General features: G+C 40.2%; 1 protein-coding gene across 9 annotated transcripts in view; it reads left to right on the forward strand.

Moving 5' to 3' along the window:
• ST3GAL6 (ST3 beta-galactoside alpha-2,3-sialyltransferase 6) overlaps positions 1 to 20,846 on the forward strand; it is a 60,217-nt gene that overhangs the window by 2,500 nt on the left and 36,871 nt on the right. For 4 of the 9 annotated variants that reach the window (XM_007986082.3, XM_038003225.2, XM_007986081.3 and 1 more), the window contains exon 2: positions 15,636 to 15,805. The exons of the other annotated variants lie outside the window; for them this stretch is intronic. The gene's annotated coding sequence lies outside the window, so the exon portion shown is untranslated. The remainder of the gene's footprint in view (positions 1 to 15,635; positions 15,806 to 20,846) is intronic. 9 annotated transcript variants of the gene reach the window in all.

Below are 20,846 nucleotides of genomic sequence, written 5' to 3' on the forward strand. Positions count from 1 at the left end.
CCCTGATAAGCGTCATCTGCTAACCATGCAGACTGCCAGATGGCTTCCATGGAAATTGTGCTTCCATCCAGGTTTGGGGACCAGAGATCTGTTTAGCCTGCATTTTAGGTGATGCTTATTGAGAAGGTGAAGGAAGCATGGAACTCCTATTTGGCACCCACTCTGATTTTCGGTGTGTTTTCATATGCTATTTTATTTAATCTTCCTGACAAAACTCCTGCAAGAAAGGAATTTTTAGCCACATTTATAGCTTAAAAAACCAAGATTGCCTTAGGTTGAGTTGCAGTGGCTCACATAAAGGTTTGACTCTACCTCTGCCTACACCATCGCAGGAATCCTCTGTAGTGTACATTATGCACACATTCTTCCATTTCTTGTGCATATCTTTCTCCTTTGCCTGGCATATCCTCAATTTATATATACCTTAGTCTGAATATACCTTTCTAGTTATCCCCAGGCTGGGCTTCTTGAATAGGTGGTCTGTGTATTTTGCCTTCCTTGTGACAACTTTAGACTTTCACCAGCCAGGTACCTTCTATCTTCCGCACATCTCTGATGTGCCACTTAGGTGAGCAGGGTCTGGCAAAATCTAGGAGTTTATGCTGTCTTCAATGGGCATATTCCAAAAGTCCTTTCCTTTCTGAATACACCTCAAGCTACATGTTACCTGGAAGACATTTTCCCAGGGTTACATCCCCACCCTCACAGTTGAAATGAAACATTCTCTCCTGTCTGTCCCAACTGTGATGGATAATAGCACACATCACACATCACAGTTTCCAATTTAACCCTTAGGGGTTCCCCACACCATTGTGGGGTAGCTGGAGTTCTTTCCCCTGATGGTGACACCTCAGTACTGAATTAGCTGCAGTGTCTCAGCCTTGGTCAGGAACTTGACTGTCCTATAATCAGGCTAAGAAGGGCTGAGATTCTGGTGGTGACGTTGTGAAAGTAAAAGATAACAGGATCAGTAAGATCTGGTTTTCTTCCTTGTGCCCATGTTTCTTTTTCTTGGAGAGATTTTGGTCATCTAGGGGGATTGTCCAGTTTACCTTTTTACTGCCACAAACTTTCGTATCTGACCAGGGGCTTTCCTCTTCCTGGACCACTGAGAAAGAGGGAAAGGAAAGCACCCAGCCCTTAGGAGATTTTCTTAAAAACATTGAAAAGCTGAGTGAAAAGTTACCTTCTCCCCCATTTTCTTTTTCCCGTTCTTATATGCTTGGCCTTAGACAAAGTATACAGATAGCATCGTTGCATACTTTCCAATGTATTTAGTGCTGGGCTTTGAAAGATGTTTTAAACATTGATTTACTTTTTATTTGGTTGGGAATGGAAAGATCTTTAGGATATGGTAAGAACAAGGCCCCCAGATGAGGAGATGGCAAGGAAGCTGGAGATTCCTCCAGAGGTGGCAGGGTTATTCTCACCTTCCACACGTTGTGGAAACAGGCCTGGAGTTCTTATGGCTGTGGGTCAGAGTCACTATGCTGAAAGATGGGGGCAATAAGGGAGCAGAAAGTGTTTTTTTTTTTTTTTTTTTTTTTTTTTTTTTTTTGAGACGGAGTCTCACTCTGTCGCCCGGGCTGCAGTGGCCGGATCTCGGTTCACTGCAAGCTCCGCCTCCCGGGTTCACGCCATTCTCCTGCCTCAGCCTCCCGAGTAGCTGGGACTACAGGCGCCCGCCACCTCGCCCGGCTAGTTTTTTGTATTTTTAGTAGAGACGGGGTTTCACCGTGTTAGCCAGGATGGTCTTGATCTCCTGACCTCGTGATCCGCCCGTCTCGGCCTCCCAAAGTGCTGGGATTACAGGCTTGAGCCACCGCGCCCAGCAGAAAGTGTTTTTTTCAGTGGACTTTGGGTGTTATTCCATGTGAACATTGAGGTGGGACTTCCCTAATGGTCATCCTACATTTACTGAGTGTCCACCATGTAACAAGAAGTGTTCTTGTGGCGGGGGAGCGGGGGGTGGGGGGACGCAGGGGCTTTGCTGTGTCCCGTGTTGGTGTGTTGGACACAGCAAAGCCCTTGCTCTTACAGAGCATATGTTTTATGGGGACAGAGTCAATAAATAAGATACAAGTACATGAAACTGTATTTCAGATAGAATGACTGTCAGAAAGACAGTACATTATGGAGGTGTGATCGAGAGGGGTATAGAGGAAGCTACTTTAGAGCAGTCAGAGAGCTTATCCGAGGAGGGGATATTTGAGCTGAGACGTGAATGATGAGAAGGAGCCAGGCAAGTGGAGCACAGAAGGTTAAGGGCATGGCAGATAGAGGTACCAGCACCTGCAAAGGCCCTGAGGCATGAGTGAATTTGGGTTGTTTGAGAAACAGAAGGTGCAGTGTGAGAAGAGAGTAGTTAAGACAACAGGTAGTGAAAAAAGAGTGCAAAAGAGGGAGTGGGAGGAGATGCCGTCAGTAAGATAGGAAGGCAGATTTTGTGGAATTTGAATTGTATTCTAATTAAAATGGGATGCCTGGAGATTTTTGATGAGAGCCTAATTCAGTCTTCACCCAGTGGTGATGGGCTTTCCTGTCTCTTCTTTTTCTTTGTTTTTGAGATGGAGTCTTGCTCTGTCGCCCAGGCTGGAGTGCAGTGGCTTTATCTCTGCTCACTGAAACCTCTGCCTCCTGCATTTCAGTGATTCTCCTGTCTCAGCCTCCCAAGTAGCTGGTATTACAGGCACACGCCACCACACCTGGCTATTTTTTTGTATATTTTTTAGTAGAGATGGGGTTTCGCCATGTTGGCCAGGCCGGTCTTGAACTCCTGAACTCAGGTGATCCACCCACTTCGGCCTCCTAAAGTGTTGCAATTACAGGTGTGAGCCACCACACGCGGCCCTTTCCTGTCTCTCTGTCTCTGTTTCTCTCTCTCACACACACAAACACACAAATTTCTACTCATAGTTGCCTTTTTTTCTTCCCACTAATTGGCCATAACTGATTTCCCCTCTCTTTTCCCTATGGCAGAGCACAGGAATATCACAAAGACAGGCAGGGCTCAGAGAAACCTGTACAGTATTCCTTTTATCCTCTTGTCCTTTGATTTCAGGATGTCTCATCATCACCACTCTATTAGTATCTAGGGAGGCTTGGCACAATTTTTAGAGAGAAAATTATTTTTGAGATTCTTTGGCCTATTGTTAACTTACATACTTAACTAGCATACAAAACAACTAACTTTTGGCTTTTCCGATTAACACAGTGGCATAAAACCTGAAACCTCAGGAGCCTGATCTCACATTCATTGATATCCAAGGGCTTAAAGTAAAAGGATGGAGAAAAGTCTGGCAAGCAAATGGAAAACAGAAAAAAGCAGAGGTTGCTATTCTAATTTTAGACAAAACAGATTTTAAACCAACAAAGACGAAAAAAGACAAAGATAGTGATATGGTTTGGATCTGTGTCCCCACCCAAATCTCATATTCAATTATCATCCTCAGTGCTGGAGGTGGGGCCTGGTGGGAGGTAATTGGATCATGGGGGGCAGTTTCTAATGGTTTAACACCATCCTCGTGGGTGCTGTTCTTGTAATATTGAGTGAGTTCTCACAAGATCTGGTTGTTTAGCTGCTGCACCCCCACCCAGCCCCACCTTTCCTCCTACTCCAATTGTGTAAGATGTGCCTGCTTCCCCTTCACCTTTTGCCAGGAGGCTTCTGTAAGTTTCCTGAGGCCTCCCAGCTGTGCTTTCTGTACAGCCTGCAGAACCATGAGCCAATTAAACCTCTTTTCTTTGTATATTACCTAGTTTCAGGTATTTCTTTCTTTCTTTTTTTTTAAATAGGGTCTCACTCTGTTGAACCAGCTGGAGTGCAGTGGCACAATCATTGTTCACTGAAGCCTCAACCTCATGGGCACAGGCAATCTTACCATACCAGCCTCCTAGGTAGCTGGGACTGCAGTACACACTGCCACACCCGGCTAATTTTTAAAAAAGTTATTCGTAGAGATGGGGTCTCACTGAGTTGCCCAGGCTAGTCTTGAACTTCTGGGCTCAAGCAATCCTCCTGCCTCGGCCTCCCAAAGTGTCGGGATTACAGGCATAAGCCTCTGTGCCCAAACTCAGGTATTTCTTTATAGCAGTGTGAGAATGAACTAATACAGATGGGCATTATATGATGGTAAAGGGTTCAATTCAACAGGAAGACCTAACTGTCCAAAATATATATGCCGTCAACACAGGAGCACCCGGATTCACAAGGTAAGACCTATGAAGAGACTTAGATTTCCACACAATCACAGTGGGAGACTTTAACACCCCACTGGCAGTATTAGACAGATAATCAAGGCCAAAAACTAGCAAAGATATTCAGGACCTGAACTTGAAGAATGTACCTAATAGACATCTACAGAACTCTCCACCAAAAAATGACAGAATATACGTTCTTCTCATCTGCACATGGCACATACTCTAAAATCAACCACACAAATGGATATAAAACAATCCTCAGCAAATTCAAAAAAACGAAAATCATACCAACCACACTCTCAGACCACAACACGATAAAAATATAAATCAATACTAAGAAAATAACTCAAAACCGTACAATTATATGAAAATTAAAGAACTTGCTCCTGAATGACTTTTCGGAAAACAGTGAAATTAAGGCAGAAATCAAAACGTTCTTTGAAACTAATGAGAACAAAGATACAGCATACCAGATCTCTGGGACACAGCTAAAGCACTGCTAAGAGGGAAGTTTATAGTGCTAAATGCCTACATCAAAAATTCAAAAAGATCCCAAATTAGCAGCCTAACTTCATATCTAGAGGAACTAGAGGAACAAGAGCTAACCAAGCCTAAAGCTAGCAGAACACAAGAAATAACCAGTAGCAGACTTGAACGGATGGAAATTAGACAGAAAACAAACAAAAACCAAACCAAAACAAAAAAAAAACAAAACCCCCATGCAAAATGCCATATAAACACAGACCTCTTGTCTTTGAGCTGATTCTATGAAATCCCCTTTCTCATACCATTAGATTGTAGTCTTAAGAGGTATCAGCCTGTTGCTTCTGACTTCTTAATGGAGTTTTAAGCTTAGGAAATATTCCATTGCAAATATTTAGGCAGGAAACCTAGAAGGAAGTCTCAAATCCTTTTATTAAACTCTTATGCAACTCTAATATGTAAGAGTCCTTAATGTATTAAGGGGTGGAGAAAGCAGATATAGGGAATGTGTACATTTTCTATGGTTCGCATAGGGCCAATCATAGATTTTATTTTTTTAATTCCCTCTTTTTTGTGGATAACTCATTGCATTTAAAAGCTGTAAGATGGGTTATCCAGTTGCATTTAGAGGAGAGCAGTGAGGTGATAGATAATACAGGCATTCAATAGGGTACAAATGCATTTTTCAACTACATTTTAGAGCAGCGATTAAATATAATTTATAATCTTAGTTACTTGATAGATTGTGATAGTTAAAGGAGCTTTCTGTTGTAAATGATCTAGTGAGATAAAGGACATTGCTGTCAAAATATTTTTAATATTTAAAGCTGATATTTCAAGTAGATGTCAAAGTGATTTAGCTAATTATTCTTGTTTTATCCCAGCTATGCTACAATTAAATGATAAATAATTGGATTTTTTGATAAACAGTATGTAAGGAGATATGTGTGTTTTCTGATCATCAAGTAACTATAAGTATTTTGCAGGTACTGAATTTTCTGGAGGACAAGTCTGACTCTCTTATTGCAAAAAACTTTTTTTTTTTTTTTTTTTACAAATTTGCTGTGTGTGGCTCTTCTGCTTTAGTCATAGAATAAAAGATCATATTCTTACAAAAGTCTTATATTCAAGCTCTCTAATTATGACCATCAATATTCCTGGACATATACCTTTCATCATAACCTTCCTCAAGCATGATTTTTGTTATTTTTCTTCTCAAAAATCCAGAGAATTTCTCCCGCTGATTTTTGAGGTTTTCTGCCATCTCAAAACTTGCTAACTTTATTGTCCTGTTTGACCCTGTAGCCACACAGGCCTCCTAGTGCTGTAGCTAAGGCTGTTCTTTGACACTCAGTGCCATTCTCCCCGTCACACTCTACCATCTAAGCCAGATTAGAACATGTGTTCAGTTTCCAGCTTCATGGCTTATCATTGCATGGTTCTGAACAATTTGCCTAACTTCTCGGAGCCTTACTTTCCTAATCTATAAATTTGAAATAATATCCACATCACAGTAATTACGACAATGGAAAAAACACATACAAATATTTGAGCATAGTTTCTGCCAAATGTCAAATATTTAATCAGTGTTATCTGCCACTATTGCTATTATAACTCTGTTTTTATAGCTATTATGACAATTCTATTCTTCCTCAATTAGTTAAAAATTGACTTTCTCCAGAAAATCTTTCTGATTGGTCTTATATACCTCTAATTTTTTCTCAGGTCTGTTTCCTCTTAGCACCTGGCTTCCCTTTGGACTATGTTAAACTACCTATGTTATTATATTTCATCATTCTTTAGTGAATAGCAACAAATACTTGATGTCTATCATGTGCCAAGTACTCTGCTATTATAAAGGGATCCATGGACATATAGTAGAGGGATTCAGTGTGTGTGTGTGTGTGTGTGTGTGTGTGTGTGAGCATGCATGTATGTACATATGTTTTTAAGTGGAGTTGGGGGAAGAAAATCTGTAGGTCGAATAGAGCTGTGAATGTTTCAGAATAAACTAGGCTTAAGGAGCAAAAACCGTTCTCTCCAAATGTCCTTGAAAAACTTAACATTTTAAAATCTGAGATGTGGTTGTTTTGTGATTCAAAACGTAGGAGCATCGTAGTTATCTCTGTCATTGAAACAGCTTTACATGTGCTTGCTTGGACTCCTGTGTGTCATCATCCAAATACAGGGTAGAGATAGAAAGGGAAGTCCTCCTTGAAGAACGGAATCCCAACAGATGATTCCAGTTTATATCAGGGAGTGGGAATGTTGTGGGAGGGGAATTGGGGGGCAGGGTGAGAGGAGAGGGAGAACATTCCGGGCAGCAGGAACAGTATGACCAGAGGTGCTAAGACATGAAACAGTGCCAAGAAGGATTGAGAAGTGCACAAAATTTGGTGTTACTAGAGCACATTGTCGAGAGTCAAGCATTTCAGGAGATGAGACAGGACAGGCCATAGGAGCCAACTGGAACAGACTTAGAGGCCTATGGCTTATGTATTTATACCTCTCTATAAGGCACTTAGGGAAGTAGGTCTATATAAACAATTTATAACAGGTAAATTCTGCAGTTGCTTCTAAACTTGGACTTGGGGTTTACAATATAGCATGTAATACATTCCTTGCAATTGCTGTTTTTACCAGAATATGATGAAAACATTAGTAAGGTAATACATAATTGATACTTAGCACTCTCACTTTTAATAACTTGAGTGTTTGAAGGATAGAAATGTGAAGTGTCATTGGTGAGTTTTGAGGCAGGGGATTCTGTATGAAGTTTGATAGCAGAGATGGGCTTTGACGGGATGGAGACATCCAATGAGAAGTCAAGAGGATCACTACAAATGTGTGGCCTTGAACCTTTCAGTACCCTCTTCATATATTTTCCACAGTAGAAAGCCAAGTGCTTTCTATTCACTGTTTCATTTTCCACAATTATGTGTATCATAATGTACATACACATTTTCATCAATATTTGATTTGTATTTCTTTGTTGGCATTGCAATTAAGTTTTGGCTTCCTTCCCCTCTCCACTCCTTTGATTTGATATATCAATGTGTTATTCATAGCTTATACAATATCTGATGTTAATATTTAGCTCTAAAAAATTTTACATTTTTACTCCAAAAATATGTTTCGTAAGTTTGAGTGTTGTCCAGTAGATTTTAACTCTGTCTTTCTGTGGTGTTTCCTCTTCCTTGGAAATTAAGCATTAGGACCCCAAACATCCTAACCACAAGAGCTCAAAATTCCCGGAGAAGAATTAGATGTGAAAGAAACAACTCTATAACTTACTTGAACTTTAATTAGCCTGAAAGTGGAATGTCGGGGAGAGATCTGCAAGGAGGCTAGGAAAACAGAGCGAAGCAGAATATCAGCATATTTCCAGCACTGTGCAGGGGAGATCATACCCTTATTGTGGGGTCCATGCTTACTAAACAACTTTTAAATTATCACTCATGGATTTGCCTGTAGAAGTTGCCAATCTACCGGTTCAAATATACAAACTTCTTGGCCTTTATATTTTTCTTTTTCTTTTGTTTTTCTTTCTTTCTTTTTTCTTTCTTTTTCTTTTTGTGATGGAGTTTTGCTCTTGTTGCCCAGGCTGGAGTGCAATGGCGTGATCTGAGCTCACCGCAACCTCCGCCTACTGGGTTAAGCGGTTCTGCTCCCTTAGCCTCTTGAGTAGCTGGGATTACAGGCATGTGCCACCACGCCCACCTAATTTTGTTTTTTATTTTTAGTAGAGACTGGGTTTGCCCATGTCAGTCAGGCTGGTCTCAAACTCCTGACCTCAGGTGATCTGCCTCCCAAAGTGCTGGGATTACAGGCATCAGCAACCATGCCATGCTCTTTTTTTTTTCTGAGACAGGGTCTTGCTCTGTCGCCCAGGCTGGAGTATAGGGGCGCAATCTTGGCTCACTGCAACCTCCCTTCCTAGCTCAAGCCTCAGCCTCTAGAGTAGCTAGGAATATAGATGTGAGCCACTATGCCTAGCGCATTTTTTTTTTTTTTTTTTTTTTGGTATTTTTCGTGGAGATGGGGTTTCACCATGTTACCCAGGCTGTTCTCCACCTCCTGACCTCTGGGCGATCTATCCACCTCAGCGTCACAAAGTGCTAGGATTACAGGCATAAGCCACTATGCCTGGCCCATTTTTTTTCTTAATTTAAATGAATTACTTCATTTCCAGTTACAAAGCAGCCTCTTAAGAATTCTGCTTCTCAGGTGAACAGACAACTCAAGTGTCTGAACCAGCAGGGCTGAGCTGCCAACTCCTGGCTGTGTAACTCCTCCCAGATAATGCCCCTCCCTGAGGTCCTAGCTGGGCTTCCAAGACCCCTATTTCTTGGATAGCTCCATCTTCTCTAATGTTTTGTAAAGTTTTTATGGAAATACATCAGACATACAGAGGAGTACACAAAGCATGTAAGTATAGTTCAGTAAATTTCCTTACAGTGAATGCACCCAGGCAGGCTGCCTCCAGATGAAGAAATAGGACAGTACTGGCCCTCCAGAAGGGTACCATGTGTTCCCACCCAGTCACTATTACTCCTCACATGTTACCACTATTCTGACTTTTGACACCATAGATAAATTCTTTCCTGTTTTTCTTTCACATTAATTAGCACCCGGTATTCAGAATGACCTAGAACATTAGGATCCCTCTGGCTGAGGGTGAGCCTTGGGCACCTCAACGAGGGTGTAATTGGTTCAGTTTTCCCCCGCCCCACCACCACCCCAAGAGATGTTTAGAAGTCCTCATCCCCAGTACCTCAGACTGTGACCTTATTTGAAAATAGGGTCATGGCAGATGTAATTAGTTAAGATGAGGTCACACTGGAGTAGGGTGGGTCCCTAATGCAATTTGATTAGTGTCCAGGTGAAGACAGAAACACAGGGAGAACACCACGTGAAGACAGAATTGGAGTGATGCATCCACAAGCCAAGGAATGCCCAAGATTGGTGGCAGAACCAAAGCCAGGAAGAGACAAAGAAAGATTCCTCTCTACAGTTTTCAGAGGGAGCCTGACTCTGATAACACCTTGATTTCAGACTTCTACCCTCCAGAACTGTGAGACAGTAAATATCTGTTGTTTTAAGCTACCCAGTATGTGGCACTTTGTTTCAGCAGTCCTAGGCACTAATACAGAGGTTCTGCTGTGGGACTGGTGCTCTGATCCCTCTTCTCTGCATCCCCTGAGTACACTTGGTTCTTGGTCCTGAAGATGGCCCAGCTGAGTAGTGCTACATCCTGTCCAAGCTGTGGCTCTCTAAACTGACTCACAAACTGCCTCTCTTGCTTCTGGTTACTCCCTGTCTGTGATGTGCCCCAGGGGCAAACAGAAGTTTCATTACGATTATATTGGTTTTTCTTCATTTCTTGACTCTGCTCTTTACTACACTTTGAGATTGAGCCAGTTTGCTTCCTGACATGCTCCAGGTTGAGCCTTGCAGGCCTGCCCTTCTGCACCTTGCCTGGGTCTCTGCTGAAGTGTTCTTATTTATCCTCCCAGTCCCAGATTGGGGCCACACCTCTGGTGTCCAGTTTTTCCCAGTTCCCCTGGCCCCAAAAACATCTTTGATAGGAAAAAAAAAAAAAAAAAAACCAGTTCACTTTATTTTTTAAATGAAATCCTGATTTTCCAAATAGTGTGGCATGTTGTAAATAAAGGCTTCATTATGCTGAACTTTGGCATATCGAAGATTCCTTCTTCTTTGATAAAATAGAAGAGCCCTCAGTTTAAAAAGCAGCCCAACAATTAGACTTTGGTTAGTAATAGGGAACTATGCAGAGCATACTAGCAAAAGATTGACTTTAAACTGCCTTACGACTTTTTTTTTTTTTTTTTTGAGATGGAGTCTTGTTCTGTTGCCCAGGCTGAAGTTTAGTGGCAAGATCTTGGCTCACTGGAGCCTCTGCCTCCCGGGTTCAAAGAATTCTCCCTGCCTCAGCCTCCCGAGTAGCAGGGATTACAGGTGCCTGCCACTACACCCAGCTAATTTTTCTATTTTTTGTAGAGACGGGGTTTTGCCATGTTGGCCAGGCTGATCTCCAACTCCTGACCTCAGGCGATCCTCCCTCCTTGGCCTCCCAAAGTGCTGGGATTACAGGCATGAGCCACTGCGCCCGGCTCAGACTAAATAGTCTTGAAGGACCCTTCCAAGTTTAAAATTGTGATGGATTCTTTAGTTAGTAATTAGTAATAGTAGATAGAAGATGGTAGAAACTCAGGAACTGTACTTTCTGTGCCTTTAAGGAGAGAATAATCCTGAGGCACAAATATATCATGATCCATAATTTCTTTAGGTTCAAAATTCTGTCTTATGGTGAAGACTTCTCTAGTAGTAGGCATTAAACAGCATTCCTTTGCTTTTCTCCTGATTTCTAAATGGGTTTGCTACTTAGCACTTCAAAAGTGAAATGTATATAGAGATATATGAAAAGAAGCACTTTCAGTTTCTTTGAAAATTGAAACATTTATGTACTTAAAAAAATTCTCTGTAATCTACAACTCAGCACATCAGTTTTTTTTGTTTTTCTTTAATGCCTTTCGGTACAGCACATTCTCATTTAATGTCATTAATAGGTTTTTGGAAACCACAACCGTAAGGAAAACATTTTTGTTCAATGTTATTTTATTGTTGATGGAAAAAAATTGGTTTTGGTATACCTTACTTTGCTCAAAGTCATAGTTTCCAAGAACTTATGAATAATAAGTGAGGATTAACTATAAGATGTTACATACACATATATCTAACACATAAAAATAATCTTCATGTAGTAAGCTTTTAAAAACTTTCTTTGGTAAAATCTATTTTTTTATGTTACTATATGATTTTCATAATAGCCAAGCATAATTAATTCCCTGTTGAAGGCCGTTAGAGTTCATAAATGGCCTCTGAAATAAAATATTTGCCATTTTTAAGGTATCCGTTTTCTAAGAATTTTTAAAAATAAGTATATTCTAACAGAGAATGTAGTGTTAGAAAAACCCCACCTTCATCCTCTTAAGGTCCCAACTGGGTCCAATAATGAAATTGACATAAGTTAGATTAACAGGAGAAAAGCATGCACATTTATTTTACAAGTTTTGTTTGTCATGGGAGCCCTCATAAAGAAGTAAAGATGCAAAGAAGCAGTTAGAGCCAGATGCGGGCATGGCTCATTTTATTGTATTTCATATATATTGTGCTTTTTACACATTGAAGGTTTGTGGCCACCATTTGTCCAATAAGCCTATTGGTACCATTTTCCCAACAGTATGTGCTCACTTCTTACCATTGTGTTACATCTTGGTAATCTTAATACTTCAAATTTTTTCATTATTATTATATCTGTTATGGTGATCTGTGATCACTGATCTTTGATGTTACTGTTGTCATTGTTTTGGGACACCACAAACTACACCCCTATAAGACAGTCAACTTAATCTATAAATGTTTATGTGTTCTGAATGGACCACCAACCAGTTTTTTCCCTGTTTTTCTTCCTCCCCTTGGGCTTCCGTGGTCCCTGAGATACAGCAACATTGAAATTAGTCCAATTAATAATCCTCCAGTAGCCTCTAAGTGTTCAAGTGAAAGGAGTTGCACATCTCTCACTTTAAATCAAAAGCTAGAAATGATTATTAAGCTTAGTGAGGAAAGCATGTTGAAAGCCAATACAGACCAGAAACTATGCCTCTGGAGATAGTTAACCAAGTTGTGAATGCATAGGAAAAGTTCTTGAAGGAAATTACAAGTGCTACTCCAGTCAACACACAAATGATAAAGTGAAAGCCTTGTTGCTGATATATAGAGTGTTAGTGGTCTGAATAGAACATCAGACAAGCCACAGAATTTTCTTAAGCCAAAGCCTGATCCCAAACAAGGCTCTCTTTTCCATGAAGACTAGGGGAACCTGCAGAAAAGTTGGAAGTCATGAGGTTTAAGGAAAGAAACTGTTTCCATAACACAGAAGTGCAAGGTGAAGCAGCAAGTGTTAAAGAAGAGGCTGCAACAAGTTATCCAGATCTAGCTAAGATAATTGATGAAAGTGGCTACACTAAACAATAGATTTTCACTGTAGACAAAACAGCCTTCTATAGAAGTGGAAGAAGATGCCTTCTAGGACTTTTATAGCTAGAGAGAAGTCAATGCCTGGCTTCAAAGCTTCAAAGGGCTGGCTGACCCTCTTGTTAGGGGCTAATGCAGCTGGTGACTTTTAAGTTGAAGCCAGTGCTCATTTACCATGCCGAAAATCCTACAACCCTTACAAATGATGCTAAATCAGCCAAGTGCGGTAGCTCACGCCTGTGATCCCAGCATTTGGGAAGCCAAGGCAGAGGGATCACTTGAACACAAGAGTTCGAGACCAGCCTGGGAAACATAGGGAGACCCCCCCATCTATTAAAAAATAATTATCCTCAATCTATTCTGCCTGTGTGCTATAAAGGAACAGCATGGTTTACTGAATAGTTTAAGCCAGTTATTGAGACCTGCGGCTTAGAAGAAAAAGATTGTTTTCAAAATATTATTGCTCTACAGTGTTACCCAAGAGCTCTGGTGGTGTTGTATGAAGAGTTTAATGTTGTTTTATGCCTGCTAAAACTACGTCTATTCCGCAGTCTATGAATCAAGGAATAATTTCAACATTCAAGTCTTATTATTTAAGAAATATAGTTTGTAAAGCTATAGGTGCCATAGATAGTGACCCTTCTGATTGATGTGGGTAAATTCAAAGCCTTCTGGAAAGAATTCACCATTCTATATGTTATTAAGAACATTTGTGATTCATGGGAGGTCAAAATATCCACTTTAACAGCAGTTTGGAAGAAGTCGATTACAACTCTCATCGATGACTTTGAGGGCTTCCAGATTGTAGTGGAGGAGGAAACTGCAGATGTGATGGGGATAGCAAGAGAACTAGAATTAGCAGTGGAGCCTGAAGAAGTGACTGAATTGTTACAAACTCATAATAAAACTTTAATGAATGAGGATTGCTTCTTATGCAGGAGCAAAGAAAGTGATTCCTTGAGATGAAATCAACTAGTGAGAATGCTCTGAACTTTGTTGAAATGACAACAAAGGGTTAGGAATAGTAGATAAATTTAGTTGATAAAACAGTGGCAGGGTTTGAAAGGATTGACTGTAATTTTGAAAGTTCTACTGTGGCTGAAATGCTGTCAAAGAGCATTGCATGGTACAGATAAATCTTTCGTAAAGGGAAATGACAGTTGACGCGGCAAACGTCATTGTTTTAAGACATTGTCACAGCCACCCCAGCCTTTAGCAACCAGCAGCCTGGTAAGTTAGCAGCCATAAGCACTGAGGCAAGATCGTCCACTAGCAAAAAGATTGCAACTCAGTGAAGGCTCATATGATCAAGCATTAGCATTTTTAGCAGTAAAATATTTTAAAATTAAGATATGCACATTGTTTTTTAGACATAATGCTATTACTGCACACTTAATAGAGTGTTATGTAAACATAACATATCCATTAGGAAACTGAAGAATTTGTAACTTGCTTTATTGGGATATTTGCTTTATTGCAGTGGTCTGGAACTGAACATGCATATCTCTTCGGCGTGTCTGGACTTATTTATTTATTTATTTATTTATTTATTTATTTAGAGACAGAGTCTCGCTCTGTCGCTCAGGCTGGAGTGCAGTGGTGCGATCTCAGCTCACTGCAACCTCTGCCTCCCGATTCAAGTGATTCTCCTGCCTCAGCTTCCCGAGTAGCTGGGACTACAGGCGGCTGCCACCGTGCCTGGCTGATTTTTTGTATTTTTAGTAGAGATGGGGTTTCAGCATGTTAGCCAGGATGGTCTCGATCTCCTGACCTCGTGATCCGACCTCGTGATTTGCCCGCCTCAGCCTCCCAAAGTGCTGGGATTACAGGCATGAGCCATTGCACCTGGCTTTGACTTATACAGTAGATTGAAGAAAGCATAATAGACTGTGAAAATGCAGCTAAATTGTGTGGGGAGGCTTAAAAGATAAGAGTTATTTCAACAAGATCTGTCGCAACATCTTGTCTTTGAAAATAAAGATGTTGCCGTTTTTTCTAGTATAGGGAGGGTATCTTCCGTGTGGGAATTTCATTTTCTGCTTCTAAGAAACAGCACAGGGTTAATGAGATATTCATGCACCTGCTATTTTCCAAGTGCCTTTAATTTAAATAGGCAAAATACCGGAATATTAATACCATAATAATGGACTTGAAATACCCTGTAAACCATGCTGGCCTTTTATAGCACACAGGCAGAGTCAATTTAGCATAATTGTTTTTAACCTCTTAAAGAGCATGCACTGTGTGTGTGTGTGTGTGTGTTAGTCTTGTGTAAAAATAGCTGTAGCAAGAGAGGTTTGAGATTTTTTTCAATTTTGTTTTTTTTTTTTTTTTTTTTTTTAAAGAAAGTAGCCCACGGCACATTTTTAAACTAGTTGTTCTAATACTTCACCCACACTTCTTTGTCCCTCACTTTCTTCTAGATATTTTTATTCCTCTTGATCTCCTCCTCATTCTCCTCTCTCCCTCTGTCCGTCCCTTCCTCTTCTAATGGTTTTCAGAGAAACAGCTACTTCTCTCACCTCACCTCTGCATTTCAAAAGAAAGCTGTGTGTACGTGTGGAGAGAAGCTGGAAAATAAGACAGATGTTTCTTTCATTACCAGGTTACTTGGGATTAATTGAGCTGGGTATGTTATTATTTTTAAGGAGACTGAGCTGGGTCCTTTGGAAAGCCAGTTCTGAAAGGAAGACAGTAATGTAATATGTACTGTTGGATTTTTTTGTTTTGTTTTTGGTGTTTGGTAATTTCGTCATCCTGTAAAGCATTTTTAAGGCGATCAGAAGTGAGTTTACTAAAATGGCATTTTCCTTAAATTTTTAAAAATGACTTTACATTTTTCTGGGGCAGCTAAGCCATTCTTAGAAACATACTATCTTTATGTTTTATTTCAGCATTTGCAAGTGAGGAAGCAGCACAACCCCGGGTCTTAGATAATTTCTAACAGAGGCCCCAGCAATTCAGCAGGCAGCATCCTGAGTCTTTGGGATCCTGGTCCCTCTTTAGCAAATTCTCCACCTTTGCGAACAGAGGGTCTTTAGGACACAGATTCTTAAAAGTGCAGGTAAGCAAAGGCAACACCACCATTATCTCAAATTCCTTAAATGTAAACTTGAGCACTTGTAATGTTCTTATACAATGTTTCTCTTGTGGGTGATGTTAAAATCCCCTCTTCTATGAAGACAGGTGCCTACTATTTTTTCTCTTACTAGTTTTGCAGGCTGGGGGCCTATAAGACTGCTAATGTAACCCATGATCCTTCGGCATATCCCATGGTTGAGCTATGAGAGTCTTAAATATTGTTTTTTTCCTCAATTGAATGGGCCTTCTTTGGGACTCTTCTTAGCCGATACTTAGGAGTAAGAAAACTCTTAAAATTAGAATATTATATGTGTCACAAATATTATAGAAATTCTGCTGTTAACCAGCTTTATAACCTTGGGCAAGAGGCTTTCCCTCTTTGGGCCTTGTTTTCTCAATAGAATTAGTTCTAGTTCTCTCTCTGTCTTTAAGTGCAACAATTAATGATAGTTTCATTAAAGTATCTTTTAATTTTTTAGGCTGATTTTTTGTACTGTTTTGGAATCCTTTGCACAGATTTCAGACATCAATGTATAACATTATTCTGAAAAGAGATCTAGAGTTCAAATGTCCACCAGGAATGAGCTACATGTTTTACCCATGAATATATGCAGGCACTCAATGATTTATTAAAGTTCGTCAGAGAATGATTATTCTAGCAAATTTGTTTGGAGATCTTTTTGGGAAAGACACTTATTGACTGATAACATTATGCTTTAGTAGTGCTGGCCAATATGGACACTCACAATGGTCTTGTGACTTAGTCCTAGGGAACCTCTTAAGCTCTTGCTTGTTCCCACTGAGATTGCTCATGAGGGTTTCAAAGTCCTTCCCCAACATGGTCCTGAGCCATTGGACTTGCAGAACTGTTGAGGACCTGAATCAAGGCTGGAGGTAGGGCTGGGTCCTCAGGTTTTACTGCCAGCAACATCTCAATATAGTGGAATCTGGACTGTAATCATCTTGGTGATTTGTAAAGCTGTTTCTCCTGTCATTCTTTACAATTTCTGGCATCAAAAAGATGGAAGTATTTTGAGAGTCTTTATGATGCTCCTGGACTCTAGTGTGTGCTTGGGTTCAAGTCTCAGCACTGTCACTTACTACTTGGGTATCCCGGGGGAAGTTATAACTTCTGTGTGCTTTAATGTCTTTATCTGTATGATAGGGATGACGATAAAGCCTTTCATAAAGTTTGGTTTTGAGGATTAAAATAAGTCTATGTCTGAAGCATTTAGAACAGTTACATAAGTGTTTAGTTAATTTTAACTTTTTTTCCCCCCCCCCCGAGACGGAGTCTTGTTCTGTTGCCCAGGCTGGAGTGCAGTGGTGCGACTGTGGCTCACTGCAACCTCTGCCACCAGGTTCAAGCGATTCCCCTGCCTCAGCTTCCCAAGTAGGTGGGATTACAGGTGCGCACCACCATGTCCACCTAATTTTTGTGGTTTTTAGTAGAGACGGGGTTTCACTATATGTTGGCCAGGCTGATCTCGAACTCCTGACCTCAAGTGATCCACCTGCCTTGGCCTCACAAAATGCTGGGATTACAGGTGTGAGGCACCGTGCCCAACCCTAATTTTAACTGTTTTTATTGGCACCTGTTGCACAGTGTTTATTCTTCTGTCCTTAATCTCTGCCTAGGGTGAGAACAATTCCAGTCTTTATCCTTACCTTGTTAAGCATTGCTTAAGTCACCATGGTATTTACTTCAACACCTAGGACACAATATCTGAATCCTTCTCAACATTGTAATGGATCCAAATGGAATGAAACCTATTTCATGAAACCTATTTGCCAACTCAGATTATTTGTAGAGTTCTTGATTTTTATTTTTTTGCTTCAAAACCTAAATTTGAAATGCCGTTTACAAATCTGAGTTTTTTGTTTGTTTTTACTAAATTTCAGAGCAGCTTTATTATGAAAAGCATAAAAAAGATTTCTATAGCCAGAAATAGGGTCTAATTCTAAGATGAGTTTTGCCAGTGAATTAATACTATTTTGAATGCCTTTCACTTCATATTCAAAAGCAGATGAGTAAAGCTTCCTGTCACAGATACTTTAAGATGTTAAAATGATCGTGCAGCAATAATAGCACAGTAATGGAAACTTAATTTTTTGTGGCTATTATTAGCACAAAGTCATGAGTTCTTCAGGATCTCTACCAGGACATTAGGAAGCTAATTTTTTAGGGAGGGCTTGGTGTATGGGAAGCTAATACTTCACTAATTTTAAAAGAAGAATTAAAACAAGATTAGGAGAGTCTTTACCATGTGCCAGATACTTACCTAAGTATTTTGTATTTACTACTTGTAATAGCTCTATTAGGAAGTAGTAGTATTCTTATTTTACAGTCAAGGAAGCTGAAGTATAAAAAGATTAGGCAAATTCCCAGGGTGATACAACTCATCAGAGGAAGAGCTGAGTCTCAAACTCAGGCGGTCTGATTGCCAAGCAAACAATCTTAACACCCAATTAAGCTACTACCTACAAAGAATAAATTACCAACGAATTATTAAGACCAAATCATGGAAGTCATAAATACCAGGCAGAGTGACAAGGTGAGAGCTGCGCTTTGAGGATTTTATGCCAAGTACAGCATGTGGGCTGGTTTAAAGGGAAGAAAGATTAGAGATCATTGCTAGTAGCGAAGGTGAGAAGTAATGAGAACATGGGTTTAGGAAACAGGATTAAGATAACAGCTTGAGAACACCTGTATTTAGGAGGACAGAGGAAGAAGAGGAAATCTAGAAACAGGCAGAGAAGTAGAGGAGGGAGGCCGTGTAGTGCCACCCAAGGGGAGATTCTGGAACTGAAAACCACAGAGATCAGAGAGGACTGGAACAAAAACAGACGAGTGGGTTTGGAGATAGTAATTTATTTCTTCATTTATTGACTTATTTACTCATCAAATAAGTAAATATTGTGCACCCATAATGGGACAGGAATTGTGCTGGAGGGGAACCCATGTAAAATGTTCTTCTTTATTACCAACTTTGCTACTATTAGCAAGATAGCCTTTGACAAGTTTTTTTTTTTTTTTCTTTAAACTTTTCAAAATCCTGGTTGCCTCTTCTGTAGTATACATAAGTCATTACTGTGTCTAAATGCCCCCAACTCTTGCGGTCTTCCCAGCTCTACGATCTGTAATTCTTGGGTTCAAGTTGTAAATTGCAATAATTGGAAATACTGTAAATATGTGGCCAGTAATTCAACTGGCACTTAGGTGAATCAGGAGATACAAAATAAGGTGTGTGTCCTATAGGTGTAATGTGGATGGAGGAATCCTACATATTACCGGTAGTATCATACTGACACTAATAATGGATGGAAGGATAAGACTGAAAATAATACAGGAAAGACAGTGTCCAGGGAATTAAAACAAAAACAAACAAACAAAAAAACAGCCCACAAACATTCCCTAGAGTGGTGAGGGAAATTTTTCTCAAAGCCACTTATTTTCAAAGGAAATCTGACTAGTTTCTTCAGAGAAACTTCTGTTGATTGAAAACTTTAAAAGGTCAAGCTCTAAAGACTCTTAAAAGATGTAGCATAAAACTTAGAATGAGCTGCCAGTTCCCCTCAAAAACTATTTTCTGTGAAGCCCTGATCTTCTCGGTTGGATACAATTCCTTTTTTCTCTGACCTTCTCTAGCAGTGCTTCTCAAACGCACAGATCCCATGGGGTTTGCCAAATCCACTTGACTCAGTTGATCAAAGGTTGCAGCTGAGACTCTGCAGTTCTACCAACTTCTCAGGTGATGCCAGTACTGCTGGTCCATGGACCACACTTGGAATAACAGAGGTGTAAAATAGTTTGCTTTAATTCTCTTAGCAGATAGTGGAAATCATTTTGAAACAGTATAACAGCTCCTTCACTAGACTGTGAGCTCTATTCTCCATATCCTGAAGTCGAGTACTTAATTTAGAGATAGATTAAGAAATTCTTACCTTGGTCAGTGATTTGTATTATTCAATAGCAGTAGTAATTGAATTGCTATAGGTAGGGCTTTTTTTAAAACTGAGATAGGCACCAGCATGCAATATCAAGTTTTCATATAAAGTGTTTGCTATATGGCCCATGAAAACATATATAAACGTGTTTACTACATGGCCCATGAAAACATATATCCACCCAAGAAGTTGTACTGGAATGTTTAATGCAGCTTTATTTACAATAACCAAAAATTGCAAAGAAACCAAATGTGTATTTGCCTGTTGAACTGATAAATAAATTGTGGTATGACCATACAATAGGATGCTATTTAGCAATGAAAAGGAATGAACTCCTGGTACAAGCAACAACTTGAGCATTTTAAAAAAAGAAGTATTATGTTAATTGAAAGAAGTCAGAAATAAGATATATATAATATGATTCAATTTATATGAAATTTTAGAAAAGCAAAACTATAGTGATAGCAGATCAGGCTGCTAGGGGCCAGGAAGTGGGAAGAAGGAAGTGACTACAAAGAGGAACAAAGGAACTTTTTTTTTTTTTTTTTTTTTTGAGACGGAGTCTCGCTCTGTCGCCCAGGCTGGAGTGCAGTGGCGGGATCTCAGCTCACTGCAAGCTCCGCCTCCCAGGTTCACGCCATTCTCCTGCCTCAGCCTCCCGAGTAGCTGGGACCACAGGCGCCTGCTACCTCGCCCGGCTAGTTTTTTGTATTTTTAGTAGAGACGGGGTTTCACCATGTTAGCCAGGATGGTCTCGATCTCCTGACCTCGTGATCCGCCCGTCTCGGCCTCCCAAAGTGCTGGGATTACAGGCTTGAGCCACCGCGCCCGGCCAACAACGGAACTTTTGGGGTTGATGACAATGTTTAGAATCATGACTTCAGTGGTTGTTACCTGATACACTTAAAAGTGGTGAATTTTAGTGTGTAAAAATTTTATCCCCAGCTACTCAGGAGGTTGAGGCAGGAGGATTACTTGAGCCCAGAAGTTAGAGACCAGGCTGGACAGTAGAGTGAGACTCTGTCTCAAAAAAAGGAAAAAAAATGAGTAAAGCCAATTTTAAAAATTAGACACAG

The sequence above is a fragment of the Chlorocebus sabaeus genome, chromosome 22, assembly GCF_047675955.1.
Source record: "Chlorocebus sabaeus isolate Y175 chromosome 22, mChlSab1.0.hap1, whole genome shotgun sequence".
NCBI lineage: Eukaryota > Metazoa > Chordata > Mammalia > Primates > Cercopithecidae > Chlorocebus > Chlorocebus sabaeus.